The sequence below is a fragment of the Lepus europaeus genome, chromosome 20 (genome assembly GCF_033115175.1).
Source record: "Lepus europaeus isolate LE1 chromosome 20, mLepTim1.pri, whole genome shotgun sequence".
In the NCBI taxonomy this organism is placed as follows: domain Eukaryota; kingdom Metazoa; phylum Chordata; class Mammalia; order Lagomorpha; family Leporidae; genus Lepus; species Lepus europaeus.
Window position 1 is genome coordinate 1,753,024 of NC_084846.1, and position 15,737 is coordinate 1,768,760.

The 15,737-nt window shown below is 54.8% G+C and overlaps 1 protein-coding gene across 1 annotated transcript in view; it reads right to left on the reverse strand.

Annotated features, from left to right (window-relative positions):
- The window catches only part of ARHGEF18 (Rho/Rac guanine nucleotide exchange factor 18), a 52,661-nt gene extending 39,731 nt beyond the window's left edge, over nucleotides 1-12,930 (reverse strand). The window contains exon 1 of the mRNA XM_062178618.1: nucleotides 12,823-12,930. The gene's annotated coding sequence lies outside the window, so the exon portion shown is untranslated. The remainder of the gene's footprint in view (nucleotides 1-12,822) is intronic.
- Nucleotides 12,931-15,737: the final 2,807 nt, after the last annotated feature.

A 15,737-nucleotide genomic window follows, 5' to 3' on the forward strand; every position in this document is an offset into this window, starting at 1 on the left:
AGACACCTGCTACCTTCTGCCCTGAGCTCACACTGGCTTTTGGGAAGCACTCAGGACACAGGGACCTCCCATGAGGTTTATGGGTATTCCAGATGCAAGTGCCAGGGGACTGCAGGATAAACTCGTGGCGAAATGGAACAAAAGATGTCTGCTTTAGTGCCAAAAAAAAAAAAAAAATTGAAACTTATGTATATGAGGCTTCAAAAAGCTCATGGAAAATGTACATTATGAAAAGAAACAAAAATAAAAGTATGCATGGGTTTCAAAATTTTTCACACCAGGGGTTGGCACTGTGGCATAGCAGGTAAAGCCACCCCCTGCAGTGCCGGCATCCTATACAGCCACCAGTTTGAGTCCTGGCTACTCCACTTCCAATCCAGCTCCATGCTATGGCCTGGGAAAGCAATAGAAGATGGCCCAAGTCCTTGGGCCCCTGTACCGATAAGGGAGACACGGAAGAAGCACCTAGCTCCTGGCTTCGGCTCAACCCAGCTCTGGCCATTTGGGGAGTGAACCAGTGGATGGAAGACCTCTCTCTCTGTCTCTGCCTTTCAAATAAATAAACAAATCTTAAAAAAATTTTTTTTCCACACCAAATTAAACATTTCATTCCATTTCTCCCCCCACGAACTTCTTGAGGGATCCTCGTATTTTTCTGGCGCGCTCAGATGTTGAACCGTCAGGGGTCCCAGCAGAGCTGTTCCACCCACCCCCACCACCCCTGGGGCATTCCCAGGATGGGCGGCTGCAGCTTTCCTCTTTTAAACAATTATGTCAGTTCCATGGACTGTGCAGAGATTGAAATGACGTGGCTGAAAGACATTTTAATGAAAACAACTGATTTCAAAAAGGTTCGTTCAGGTGGAGCTGCCACACACCAGAAATGGCCCAGAGAACCCCACTGACTTGAGGGTGGTGGTGATGGTTGTGTAAAAACAACTTTCAGGTGGAAATAGAGAGGAAAGGCGGTGGTCAGGAGGCCGGCAGGCTCCGCTCTGTCCAGGGCAGGCGGGAGTGGGGGGCCAGGAGCAGGGCAGAGCCGCAGAAGGCCAGACAAAACCTGTTTGCCTTCAATGGGTCGGGCAAGGATTCAAGGGCACTACGCTTCTAGAAAAGACAACTGGAATAGGGTCAGGGTAGAGGAGCCGGGGAAAGGGCTCTCCGTGGGGGCTCCCATGCTGACGTCAGGCCCAAGGTGGGCCTGGAGGAGCCGGGGAAAGGGCTCTCCATGGGGGCTTCCATGCTGACGTCATGCCCAAGGTGGGCCTGGAGGAAGGACTGGAGCAACTGGAGGTCTCACTGTTCTAAACCCTGGGGCAACCTGAGGTCCAGGTTGATCTGCAAACAAGAGATCATTGTGCCCGCTCCACAGCATGAACAGGCGACCCTCGGGGAGATGCATCCGCAGAGGCCACGAGCCAGGTGAGGGCTTCCTGCCCCCTAAGCTGTGCTCCTTGCCAAAGTAAGACAGCTCTGGTCTTAGACACAGAATTTTGAAAACTAGGAGTCTGGGGCTGGAGCTTGTCATAGCCAGTTAAGCCACTGCTTATGGGTGCCGGTTCAAGACCCAGCTGCTGCATTTCTGATCCAGCTCCCTGCTAATGCACCTGGGAAAGCAGCAGAAGATGGCCCAAGTCTTTGGGCCCCTGCATTCACATGGGAGACCCAAAGGAATCTCCTGGCTCCTGGCTTTGGCCTGGCCCAGTCCTGGCTGTTGCAGCTATTTGGGGAGTGAATCAGCAGATGGAAGACCTCTGCCTTTCTCTCTCTCTCACTATCACTCTTTCAAATAAACAAACAAATCTTAAAAAAAAAAAGAAAAAAGATGGGGCGGTGCTGTGGCACAGTGGGTAGGGCTGCCACCTGCAGTGCCGGCATCCCATATGGGCACTGGTTCGAGTCCTGGCTGCTCCACTTCCGATCCAGCTCTCCGTTATGGCCTGGGAAAGTGGTGGAAGATGGCCCAAGTCCTTGGGCCCCTGCATCCATGTGGGAAGACCCGGAGGAAGCTCCTGGCTCCTGACTATGGATCATTGCAGCTCCGGCCATTGTGGCCAACTGGGGAGTGAACCATCAGATGGAAGACCTCTCTCTCTCTCTGCCTCTCCTGTCTCTGTGTAACTCTGACTTTCAAATAAATAAATCTAAAAAGAAAAAAATCTGCTGTAGGGCCAAGGGCCAGCCATCTGTTTCTGCAAATAAAGTTTTATTGAAACACAGCCACAACCGTAACCACAGGTTTACTCTGTGGCTGCTATGAGTTGTGGCTGCACTGGCTCATGGTGTAGCTTCAGCAGGGGCTATGTGGTCTGAAGAGCCTAAAATAGTCATCATCTGGCTCTCCACAGAACAGGTTTGCTGATCCTGGTCTATCGCATCTAACTGGTTTGCCCTGGGAGGGAGGGGATCGTTCCCAACAACCGAAGAGAGGCTACCAGGCTGGGGACCACCACTGCTGTCCCTGACAAGCAGAAGTGCCAAATTCGAGTCCTGAAATAGCCATGCCCACAGCACACAGGTGGCGAAGAGGCAGGTTTCTGAGCATCTCAAGCTGCCATCATCCCAAGAATGCAGGCTGTACCCATTAATGAGAGTGAGTGACAGCCCCTACCCCAGAGAAATTCCAGGACCTTGCAAAGACATCATTAGCATTCCTTTAAGAGCTGCAGCCTGTGAGCCTGAACACATTTAACAAGGCGAGTGCTCCCAAGTCAGAGTTCTCCCAACGTCAGAGGTCAGCGCGTAGGCCAGGTGCTGGGGTAGGGGTGGCACCAAACGCTTGCCCTGGAGGAAGGCGGCACGTGAACACACGGGGAAGAACAGAGGACAAATGGCTGGATATCTGACAGGCTGTGACATCAGAGGCCTGCTGACACGGGGCGACTTCCAAAAGTTCGTGGAACACAGACATAAAGGATGAGTGTATTGGGGCAGGTGCCTGGTGAGTGTTAAGACCCCACTTGGAATGCGTGTCATGTTCCTGGGTTTGAGTCCCAGCTCCGCTTCCGATTCCAGCTCCCTGCTACGGTGCACACTGGGAGGCAGCACTTGATGGTCAAGTACGTGGGTCTCTGCCACCCACCTGGGAGACCTGGATGAAGTACGTGGGTCTCTGCCACCCACCTGGGAGACCTGGATGGAGTACGTGGGTCTCTGCCACCCCCTGGGAGACCTGGATGGAGTACGTGGGTCTCTGCCACCCCTGGGAGACCTGGATGGAGTACGCGGGTCTCTGGCTCACCCCTGGGAGACCTGGATGGAGTACGTGGGTCTCTGCCACCCCTGGGAGACCTGGATGGAGTACGCGGGTCTCTGGCTCACACCTGGGAGACCTGGATGGAGTACGCGGGTCTCTGCCACCCCTGGGAGACCTGGATGGAGTACGCGGGTCTCTGCCACCCACCTGGGAGACCTGGATGGAGTACGCGGGTCTCTGGCTCACCCCTGGGAGACCTGGATGGAGTACGTGGGTCTCTGCCACCCCTGGGAGACCTGGATGGAGTACGCGGGTCTCTGGCTCACACCTGGGAGACCTGGATGGAGTACGCGGGTCTCTGCCACCCCTGGGAGACCTGGATGGAGTACGCGGGTCTCTGCCACACCCTGGGAGACCTGGCTGGAGTACGCGGGTCTCTGCCACACCCTGGGAGACCTGGATGGAGTACGCGGGTCTCTGCCACCCCTGGGAGACCTGGATGGAGTACGCGGGTCTCTGCCACCCCTGGGAGACCTGGATGGAGTACGCGGGTCTCTGGCTCACCCCTGGGAGACCTGGATGGAGCTCCTGGCTCCTGGGTTTGACTGGGGAGTAAGCCAGCAGACAGGAACTCACACACATGCTTGCTCTGTCACCGGCTTTGTGCCTCTCAAACACATAAAATGAATGTTTAAAAAACCACACAACTCTTGGATTTCACTGTAACCCCTCTTCAGTTGTCCAGTTTGGTCAGCACCGCCAGTGGCAGACCCAGGCTGAGGAGCCCCTCAAGCCAGGAGCTAACTCACCGTCTCCACAGAGACAGGCAGGGGACAAACCAACAACAATCAGAGGTCAGGCCAACCAGGCAGAAAAGGCCACTCCCTCGGGCAGCTGTCCTGGCACTGCTACTGCACTGTCCACGCTATCCCAGGACTGAGACAGCTAAGTTTAGCGGACGACGTGGATGGACCCTGAAGATGTTAAGCTAAGTACGGCCCCGTGTGTTGTTGGGTTCCACAGACAAGGAAGGGAGAGAGAGAGAGAGACAGAGACAGAGAGAGAGAGAGAGAGAGAGAGAGAGCACGTGAACGAGCGCAGAGAGAGCAGAGCTGTGACTTTCAGGGAGGATGGAGGGAGGGGATTCCTCTCTGGGTGATGAAAACACCCTGGGATCAGTGGGGAGAGTCACACCACACTGTAAATGTATGACTCCTGAGCTGTATAAGGGGAAAATTTATACACTGGAATTACGCTATCCCAATTTTTAAAAGACTATGAAGGGCAGGCAGAGAGAGACAGCATGCTTTCATTCACTGGCTCATTCCCCAAATAGCCACAATGGCCAGGACTCAAGGACTCAATCCAGAAGCCAGGACCTTCTTCCGGGTCTCCTGTGTAGGTGGCAGGGCCCAAGGACTCGGGCCATCTTTGGCTGCCTTACCCATGCCATTAGCAGGGAGCTGGACTGGAAGCAGAGCTGACAGGACTGCAGCAGGTGCCCATACAGGTCAACCCACTATGTTACAATGTCAGCCCCGCCACGCATTTCGTTTTTCACAAGACATTTTTAAAAGCAAGCTTTAAGAAAAGGCTGAGTTGTGTCCACAGTCGTCCTTCTCATACAGCAGGTGCTGGCCATAATCCGCGGAATGAACGAATGAAGGGACAAACACCCAACACTGTGCACAGCGCCATGAGTAACAACTCCATGGAGAGCGGAGTGCTCAGTGTTTCCAACTTTTTTTTTTTTTTTAAGATTTTTGTTTATTTATTTGAGAGGCAGAGTTATAGACAGTGAGAGGGAGAGACAGAAAGGTCTTCCATCCATTGGTTCACTCTACTGTGCCACGGCGCTGGCCCGGAGTGTTTCCATCTTATAGATGATGAGACCAAGGATGAGACAGTTTCGGGAGCATCTCCCACACCATATGAGCCCACCTAGTTCCTGCCAGCCCCACCCTCCTGCTCCTGGGACCCAGGTCACAGGGGAGGAGAAGGGGCCAATGATCGGGTCAGAGAGGGGGCAGGGAGTGTGCCTGCCGGGGTGGTGGTGCAGGAAACCCCACTGGGTCTGAAGAGCCCTCCAGGAAGAAGGAAAGGCTGGAGGGGAAGGTGAGAGGGGGCTGCAGGGGGCCTCCCAAGTCAGCTGGGAAATTTGAATGTTCACGGATCAAAGAAAATCAAGCTTGTTAGCTTCCCATGGCTGCTGGAGAAATGGCCACAAGCCCTGGCTGAAAACAACACCTGTTTCTTTATCCTGCAGTGGTGGAGGTCAGAGGTCTGAAACCCAGCTGCGGGCAGGGCTGCTCCCTCGTGGGGGCTCCTAGGGAGAATCTGGTCCTGCCTTGGCCAGCTTCTAGAGGCGCCTGGCCCCTCCATCCGCCTTCAGAGTGAGCACCACAGCCTCTCCCAGTCTCTCCCTGGTTCTGACCCTCCTGCTCCTCTTACAAAGACCCCGTGATGAAAATGGCCCCTCGAATACCCAGCACCCTCTCCCATCTCGAGACTTGGCTTAGTCACACGTGCCCAGGTGCTGTCTGCATGTGATGTGAGGTGTTCACAGCTCTCAGGGTCAGGGGGTGGACGTCTTGGGGAGGGGGTTGCTATCCTGCCTACCAGGATGGTCACCAGGTTTCTGCAGGAGCAACGTAGCTGATGAGGCCTGCTGCACATTTCAGAGCAGAGAAGGGACTCACACATCCCTCCACTCCCCATGCAGAACTCGCTGAAGCCTACACAGAGTGAACAGAGCGGCCAGAAGACCTACAAGGACACGGACACCAGTGGAGGCTACTGCCTCTGGTTGCACAAGTGCAGCACCCATAGCGCTGCCGGCTTCACTTCGGCTTTTGTGTCAGATGGACTGCGTGTCATCCAGCCCCACTCCGTCCTCTCCTGCCTGTCGCCCTCCAGCAGACCAGGGCATCAACATCATTCACCTGCCTTCTGCCCAACCCTCTCCACCACAAGGCACAACTTTGGGGTCCCTGACTGGAACCATATTGAAAGACCTTATGGGTAAAGCTGCCACCTGCAATGCTGGCATCCCATATGGGTGCCAGTTCAAGTCACGGCTGCTCCACTTCCCATCCAGCTCCCTGCTAATGCACCTGGGAAAGCAGCAGAGGATGATCCAGGTGCTAGGGCCCCTGTACCCACCTGGGAAACCCGGAAGAAGCTCCTGGCTCCAGCCTGGCCCAGCACCTGACTGTGGTGACCTTTTGGGGAGTGAACCAGAGGATGGAAGACCAGTCACTGTCTCTCCCTCCCTCCCTCTATCCCTCCCTCCCTCTGGAAGGAAGGAAGGAAGGAAGGAAGGAAGGAAGGAAGGAAGGAGAAAGAAAGAAAAGAGAAAGAAAGAAAAAAGAGAGAAAAAAGAGAAGAGAAGAGAAGAGAAGAGAAATCTTGCTGGGGCGCTGTGTGTTAAGCTGCTGCCTGTGATGTCGGCAGCCCATATTAAGCACCAGTTCGTCCTGGCTGCTTCACTTCTGACCCAGCTCCCTGCTAATGCTCCTGAGAAAGCAGCCGCAGAAGACCAAAGGCTTGGGCCCCTGCCACTCACGTGGAAGACCCAGATCGAGTTCCAGGCTCCGGACTTCAGCCTGGTGCATCTGTGGCCATTGTGGCTATCTGGTCTGAACCAGTGGACGGAAAAACCCCTTCATCTTTTCCTCTCTGTCCTTCAAATAAATACATAAATCAAAACCAAACAACAACAGCAACAACAAAAACCAGATAGATCTTGGGGTGGAATGTCTTGGGGGGACGCAGCTTCTCACCTCCCCAGTGCATGATAAAGTCCATGGAGTGGCCCACACCAGGATCACCTCCCATGTGCCCTGAGGCCCCTGGAGGAGACCCCTCTCCCTCACCATCACCTAGGTCCAGCCACCTGTACCCGGAAGTCGACCTGAATCCTGTTCTCCATCTCCATGTGGTCTCTATCTAGACCCAGGCCACTCCTGATGGATGGAAATCACCACAAAGCGCCAGCCTAAAAAGTTTCTGCTTCTGGTGCCACCACGGGGACACTGTGGTGCTTCCTGACTCCGCGCCTTGGCACACGCTGTTCCCCCCACTGCCAGCACTGGCTAAGGCGCCTCCCACCCATCAGGCGTCACCTCACCTGGACTGCACCCACGAGGCTGTCACCCACACCCCTGCCTCAGTGCTCATCACACAGAGGGTGAGGAGGCACTCTCATTTCCCCCAGATGGCAGCATCTACATTGGTGATCTTCGTCCTTGGCGCATCGTTTGGCACAGAGGAAAACGACAACGTGTCAGTGTCAGTAATCCAGCCCCACGCCTCACGGTGACGAGCACAGCCTGGTGCTTCCTCTACCCTTCTCTTAGCTTTGCTTTTCAGCCTCCTGGCCACTCAGCCCCAACCGTGCCTTGAGTTCCTGTTCCACGCCCATAGCTGCTTCCACTGTGCTTTGCTTTCTTATCCTACCTTTCTCCCCGCTCAGAACATGCAGAGTTGTGCAACCATCAGCACCATGTTTTCGTCATCCCCAAAAGAAAACCCACACCCCTCGGTTGTCACCCTGCGTTGCCCTGCCAACCATGGCTCTCTTTCTTATCCTGTGGACTTGCTGAGTCTGGACCTTGCACACAAACGGAACAGCGTAACACACGGCTTTCTGAGGTCGGCTTCTTTCACTAAGCACAATTCTTTCACGTTTCATCCATGCGTCAGAATGTCATTCCTTTTTATGGTTGAATAGTAGTCCACTCTACGAGTGCACTGCACTTTTAAAACCTATTCATCAGCTGATAGAAAAGATATATTTATTTGAAAGGCAGAGTGACAGAGAAAGAAAGATGGGCAGAGAGAGAGAGAGAGATACAGAAAGAGATCATCCACTGGTTCACTCCCTCAATGCTGTAACAGTCAGGGCTGAGCTAGGCTAGGCTGAAGCCAGGAGCCTGGAACTCCATCCTGATGTCCCATGTGGGTACCAGGGACCCAAGTACTTGGGCCACCTTCTGTTGCCTTCCCAGTGGCATTAGCAGGACACTGGGTCGGAAGCGGAGTAGCCGGAACTCGAACTGGTGCTCCAATCTGAGATGCCGGCATTGCAGGCAGTGGCTTGGCCCTCTGTGCCGTCTCCACTTTGTGGCAACTACAAACTCTGCTGCTGTGACCACTTGTGTAGAGATGGTCATGACTCACGACGGTCTGACTTTACCACAGTGCACTGGCAAACTGCGCTCAGCAGAAACCACCACTGTGTGCATTAGGCCAGCCAGAGTAATCCATTCCTGGACATAACTCTGTCCTTTGCCAGGGAGCACCTGCACAAGTTTCTGAGTACACTGTGTTTTCATTTCTCTTAGGCAGCCATCTCAGAGCTAAGTTTACGCTTCTGAGCAACTGCCAGACATTTCCCAAAGCAGCCACGACCACTCCCTCTCTACCAACAGCACACGAGGGTCCCAGGTTCCCATCTTCCCATCACTTTTCTCTTTTTAAGATTTATTCATTTACTTGAAAGGCTGAGTTACAGAGAGAGGGGGAGAAAGGGAAGGAAGGAGAGAAGGAGGGAAGGAGAGAGATCTTCCATCCACTGGTTCACCCCTCAAATGGCTGCAATGGCCAGAGCTGGGCCAGGCTGAATGAAGCCAGGAGGCAGGAGCTTCATTTGGGTCTCCCACATGCGTGCAGGGGCCCAAGGACTTGGGCCATCTTCTGCTGCTTTCCCAGGTGCGTTAGCAGGGAGCTGGATAGGAAGCGGAGCAGCCGGGATCCAAACTGGTGCCCATATGGAATGCCTGTGTCGTCATAGGCAGCGGCTCCACCTGCTGCGCCACATCACTGGGCTCTTCCATCTCTCCTAAAACCCTCGTCAGGAGAGCCCGGGTGGACATCACAGAGGGTCGCAGGGCCCCACACCATCACTCAGTGCCCAGCCCCGAGCAGCCTCAGCAGCACAGCTGGCTCCCTCGCTGCCCTGGTCACCCAAGAACACTCCACTCCTTGCTTTACCTTGCCTCCAGTCACCGGCCTGCTAGCAGGCTGACTCTGTAAGGCCATCACAAACACACCGAACACCGGAGTTAAGGGAAAGGGTTTATTGGCGGGGGAAATCCGACCGGCCGGAGGGAAGGGGCGAAGACAGAGATGGAGAGAGAGAGCACATGTGGGGAAGCAGGTCTGTTATGCCTTTGCAGGGGCAGGGAAGCAGAAGCAGCGAATCCCGTTCGGGTGGAGGTGGAGCTAATGCCTGTGGCTGGGCCATTGGGCTTAGGACCAAAGCTTACTGTGCAAGGTGGCAATGGGGGCCAGAGCCCAAGACAGTGTCCGGGGCATAGATGGTGCCACAGAGAAGATGGCACCATTTTACCAACAGACCCCTGCTGTGGAGGAGCTCACCGTCTACTACTCTTCCTAAATTCAGCTGCACTCGTCAAGCGAACTTCAGCAAATTAGAGTCCCCCCTCACGGTGCAGACCCAGATGCCCTTGTATGCAGGGTCTGCTGGATTCCTGTGCCTGGGTCCCCTTCCCTCCATCCCACCTGCGACACACGGGCTCCTTGCTAGGACCCGCCTCCCTCGTTTGACATTTGTCCTTGCTCCCAAACCCACCCACAGGAATGACACTCAGGGCCAGCATTGTGGGGTGGGGGGGTGGGGGAGGGATGGTGGGAGTGGGGGCAGGTTAAGCTGGCATTCTATCTTGGAGCGCCAGTTCAAGTCCTGGCTGCTCCACTTCCTACCCAGCTCCCTTCTCATGTGCCTGGGAAGACAGCAGATGATGACCTCAGTGCTTGGGTCCCTGCCACCCACATGGTGGACCCAGTTGTAGGAGCCAAATAGAGAGTGAACCTGCAGATGGAAGATCTTTTTTTCTCTTTCTCTCTCCCTCTCCCACTCTTCGTCACTCTGCCTTTTAATTAATTAATTAATCAATTAATTAAATCTTTAAAACAAAAAAGGAATAACACGGTGGAATTAGATACTGGTGCACTAATTGCCTAACTCTGAAATACACTAAAGGGGTATATTTCAGGGTATTTGAATTATATCTCAATAAAGCTGTTGCATTAAAAAAAAAAGTGACAGGAGTTTAAAATGTAACTTTCCACAGTGTGTTCAAGGTATACTCTTGCACAATGAAACCTTTAGAATACATTTTTTTTTTTAAAGATCACAAGTCCATGTACTTGCTACTTTGAATACAATCGGCTACAATTTACAATCTTATATCAATTGAAACGATGAATCTACCTACAGACAGAAGTAGGCACAGCATGAGACTGAATCAATTTACACACAGCTTAATCCGAAGGACAAAAAGTGAGCCCAGTTGCAGGGACAGATTTCCTGGGAGCTCAGGGAGGACTTTATGGTAACTGTTTTCCCCCTCCCCCACCTGCAGCCACATTCCTCCTCCAAAAAATTCCTACAGGCAGCTCCAGAGTGTTTTGCACCTGAAGAGAGGGTTTTCAAAACACAGCAGCTCTCCACCATTTTGGAGGGGGGTGGGTGGGAGTGGGGGAGTGGAGTTTACCCAACAAATAACAAAGAGCCAGGGTGGACGGGACTTTATACAGGCCTCTGGGCTTCAAGTTATTGAAAGCTGGCTGGAGGTGACAATGTTTCGAAAGTCGCAGAACGGGTCAGGAGAAGTGGAAAGGTGGCCCAGGATGTGAGAATGAAGGAGACCTTGACACGGATCGGAGCTATGCTAGACATGCCGTGGGTAAACACCCAGGGAGGTGCAGCAGGAACGCAGCCCTCGTCCCCGGGGCTGGTGACACCGAAGGGCAATGGCTGCCTCCTTAATTGCTGCTGTGTGACAAGAATGAAAATTATACCCCAGCTATGCCAACAACAAGGTATGCACCACTTCAACTTTCAAAGTGGGGGCACTGTCAGGTCAATTTAAGGAGGGGAAAAAAGAGAAAGACAAGAATTGCTTTTTCTATTTCTCAAACATATGCCCTTTAGAAAATGAAATATCCTCAATAAAATCGGAACAAATTACATATACAAGAATGAGATGTGGGGTCGGGGCTGTGGTGTCAGTGGGTAAGGCCACCACCTGCAGTGCTGGCATCCCATAGGGGTCCCTGCTGCTCCACTTCCAATCCAGCTCTCTGCTATGGCCTGCGAAAGCAGTGGAGGATGGCCCAAGTGCTTGGACCCCTGCACCCTCGTGGGAGACCCAGAGGAAGCTCCTGGCTCCAGATCAGCACAGCTACACTGTTGCGGCCATCTGGGGAGTGAACCAGTGGATGGAAGACCACCCCCTCCCCCTCCCCCTCCCCCTCCGCCTCTGCCTCTCTGTAACTCTGCCTTTCAAATAAATAAAATTAAAAAAAAATACTATGTGTTGGTTAAGAGCATACTCTTAGAGCTGGGTGAAAATACCAGTTCTAGTTAAAAAAAAAAAAAAAAAAAGATGTTTTATGCCTTCCGGCTGTTTGCTCTTATTTGCACTGGAATGAACATCTTCATCCCCGCCCCCACCCCCCACCCCCAACACCAATGGCTCGTGGACCCACAGCAACAGCAAACGGCCCAGTCCAAACAACAACCAAGAGGCTCAGATTTCCTGGGCTCCTTACTTCTTTGAATGGCGACTTAAAAACACAAGGCCCAGGAGCCCGCGTGTACATACGCTCAGGTTATATAACACCTATTGGCCATTCCTCCTGAGCCTGTACATACTACCTCTCAGACCCCTGCACCTCCCCGCCCCCCACCCCCACCCCAACAATCTTTGTTTCCATTTCAAAGAGGAGGAGAGCTACGGCCAGACAGGTATGGACTGGAACCGGGACCAGAACCCAGATCTGATTTGACAATCACACCTGAGTTCTCCACACTTCTCCTGTTAGCTCAGGGATTAATCATTCACCAGAAGACACCTGCAAAAATCATCCCCAAATCGCCCTTAGCCATCGGGCTGGCCACACCACGGCGAAACAGAAAGGCCCTTTCAAAGCTGCACTTTCTTCTCCCGAACACAAGGCCAGAAAGAAGTTGCCTTCTTCTCTTTGCTTCCGCAGTAAAACTCGAAGACACTTTTCAGCTTCTCCGCCAGCCACCTTTCCGACACAGCAGCAACAGGTAAAAGGTGAGCGGAAGGCAAGCTACGACCCAGCACGCAGCAAGCACCTGGGCAGGGCCCTGGAAGGCTGCGCTGCACCTGCTAGGTCCCGAGACCGCAAAGCAGCTGGAAAGAGCCGGACAGACCCAAGGCACCCCCGCCGCGCAGGGCTTCTGCACCCACGCGACCCCTGGTAGGGAGGACACCGCTCCGGGGTGCGAGGGCTCCCCCGGGAGGCGCTGATGAGGGTCTCCCCGCGCCCCTGAAGGAGCGGCGAGGCCGGGGCCAGGGGAAGGGAGGGTGCGACGCCCCAGGCCAGGGCCGGCCCTGGCCCGGACACGGCCTGCGGGCGTCGCCGGCACCTCCGCGCCCTGCACGCGCCACCCGGAGCCCCCAGGCACCATTCGGGCAGCCTGGGCCGCAGCCCGGTGCACCTGCCGAGGGATCGTCCAGGGCCCGCCGGGAGGCCCCGGCAGTCCCGCCCCCCTCGGCGACCTCACGGAGGAACGCAGAGCTCCTTCCCTGGCTTAGCTCCCTCCGGGACCGCCCCGCCGCCCTCACCTCAGCCCAGTCCGCCGCAGGCCGCTCTCCGTTCACTCCTCAGCCGCTGCTGGCCGCCGCCTCCGCCCGGCCTCCCGGATCCACAGACGCCCACAGCGCCGAGCCGGAAGCAGGCGGCCCCCGAGTGGGGAAGGGCGCGTGCGCGGCCCCGCCCCGGAGGCGGGCCCAGGGGGGGTGGGTCCTGAAGGGGGCGTGGCTTCGAGGCGGAGCTTCTCTGCCGGGCTGAGCCGCGAAGTGCGGGTGCGGGGCGTGGTGACCGAGGCGGGAGGAGGGTCCTTGTGGGGAGGAGGAGGGCGGCGGCCCCTGAGGGGTGGGTCTGCGGGTTGTCAGCAGGGCTGGGAGGTCCTACGGGGATAGAGGGGTTGGAGAGACCCTAGAGGGGGGAATCAGTGGGTTGGGGGTGCATTTTGTGGGGCCTAAGGGGGCTTGGGTGATTAGCACGGCTGGGGAGCGAGTCCCGGGGGAAGACGGGCGGGGAGTGATAGTGGGATTCTTGGGGCAATCAGCAGGTGCCTGCGGACGTGGAAGGGTGGGGGTACCTACCAGGGCACCCCCGGCGGCAGAGAATCAGAGGAGAGGGGTTGTTGTGAGGAAGAAGAGGCAGTGTTTCAACAAAAAGCTGATCTGGGGAAAAATAAATCCCATACCAGACAGGTGGTCTCAGGTGCCCCAACACGAATACCAGCAGATACTCCCAATACATGCCAGACACCCAGGCAGGTGCCACCAATAACCCCAACACATGCCAGATGCCCAGGCCGGTGCCACCAGATACCCCAATACACACCATTTACCCAGGAAGATGCCACCAATAACCCCAACCCATCCCAGACACCCAGGCAGGTGCTACCAGATACTCTCGAACAGGCTTTCAGTCACCCAGAGACATACTGAAGACCATCTGATACTCTCAGTATAAGTGCTGTCAGATACCTCCAGCAGGTGTTCAGACTCAAACACATGCCACTCTCTCCCTCCCCCCTTGCTGTTAGATACCTCCAGACAGGCCAGGTACCTTCTCCAGAGCCAGTACCCTTTCAGGAGCCAGCAGGCATCCCAGCCCTGGGGTTGTTTATCCAATCGCAGTCCCCTGCAGGTGGGGGAGTGGGGTGGTAGCCAGGAATGGAGCTGAGTATCACCAAAGGTCCAGGTTGGCCAACCAGGCCAGGAAGAGCTCCCCAAACTCAAGTCGCTTCAAAACACACTTCAGCGTGTTTTTGAGAGCCCTCGGTCCTGAAGCTGGGGCACAGAGTCCCCAACTTCCCAGCCCACACTTTAAGTCCGATAGTCATGGTCAAGAGAGGACACCTGCCTAGGAACTGGGGGTTCAGGAAACACAAGGACATGGAAATGGAATTAAAAGATAAGTGTGTCTTGATGTAAAACTTCTAAAATTCATGCCTAGTTTTTTATAACACATTTTCCATGAGCTTTTTTGAAGCCCCTTGCCCAGCAGATGCCCTATCCCAGTAGAAGCCAGAAGCCCTGACACAGCTACTGTCAGTGGCTCCATGGTGGGTATGCTTCTTCACTGTGGGGTGAGTGTGTAGGCTGGTGGCTAAGACACGCCTTCCTAATCAGGGTGCCCGCGTTCAACACCCAGCTCCACTCCTGACTCCAGCCTCCCGCCAATGCACACCCTGGGAGGCAGCAGTGGTGGCTCAAGTCCTTGGGTCCCTGCCACCCATGTGGGAGACCCTGATGGAGTTCTCAGCTCCTGGTTTGAGCACCAGCCCAATCCTGGCCATCGTGGACATTTGGGGGGGGGGGTGAACCAGTAGATAGGAGTACTCTCTCATTGTCTCAGATAAATAAATCAGAAAACACAGCATCCCTTCTCTGAATTGCTATGGCTTCTGGATTTCCTGCCAAAGGCAACCAGAAACTATTGATGATTTTAAGTGGGAGGGCGTCCCTAGCCTCACTTCTAAGCTCCCTTGGTTCTAGAAATCTTCAAATTAGCTCACTTCTCCCCGTTAAGGAGGCTGCCAGGAAGGAGGACAATCCCCCAGCTTTTGAGGCTCATCCACCCATTCTGCACCCATTCCTGAGTGAGGGTCTGGGTCCCTCTAAGAGCTAAGGGGACACAGGGTTTCCCAGACTTGGCACTCTCAACAACTGTGGCTGCATAATTCTCTGCGGTGGCGTTTGGCGGGGCTGGGGCTGGGGTGGGGGAACCCAGTGCATTGGAGGATCATTGAACTAGATCTCTGGCCTCTACCATTAGATGCCGGGAGCTCCTCTGGTCCTGATAACGTTTGATCCAGTTTCTCTTCAGGCCCTCGGCTGAGAGCGGCTGGCCTAGGAGACACTCAGGTGTCCTGTGGGTGGTGCACCTGTGCTTTGTATGAAAGGGTGAGTCAGGTGACAGCAGGGGCTTCCAGAAGCAGTGCTGAATGAGCCAAGCGCAGGTGGTACGTGTGCATGGACAGTCACGAGGGTTCGGGGGTGGGGGCTGGAGTCTCGGGTGGCTGAGCCGTGGGAGAGAGGATGGAAGGATGGGTGGGCTCAGACCATGAAGGTCAACATCAGGAGCAGGACCATCAGCAATGGTGTTTGGTCACTGGGGCTGGCCCCTGGGAAGGCACCACAGCTTTGCCCTAGGGACGCACCTCCCCTGATTACCTGCAGTGTGTGACTCATTGTCTGTTCCAGTTAACCTAGCACAAGGTCATTTCCTCTACCTGACAGATAGTAATGTCCAGCTTTGAATACCCAGGGTGGCAGGTAGGTCTCTGGGGGAGTGATACTGAGTTGGTGCCCATTCTCAGCCTGCTGGGAGTGACACACAGGTGCTCTGGTGCTGTGTGCCTTCTGACACAGCTGTGGAGGGGTCAGAGCACAAGGCTATGTTCTGTGATTTAAATGCCGGCACTGCCTCCACCTGGCCAAAAGCCTTTAGACAACCAGAACAT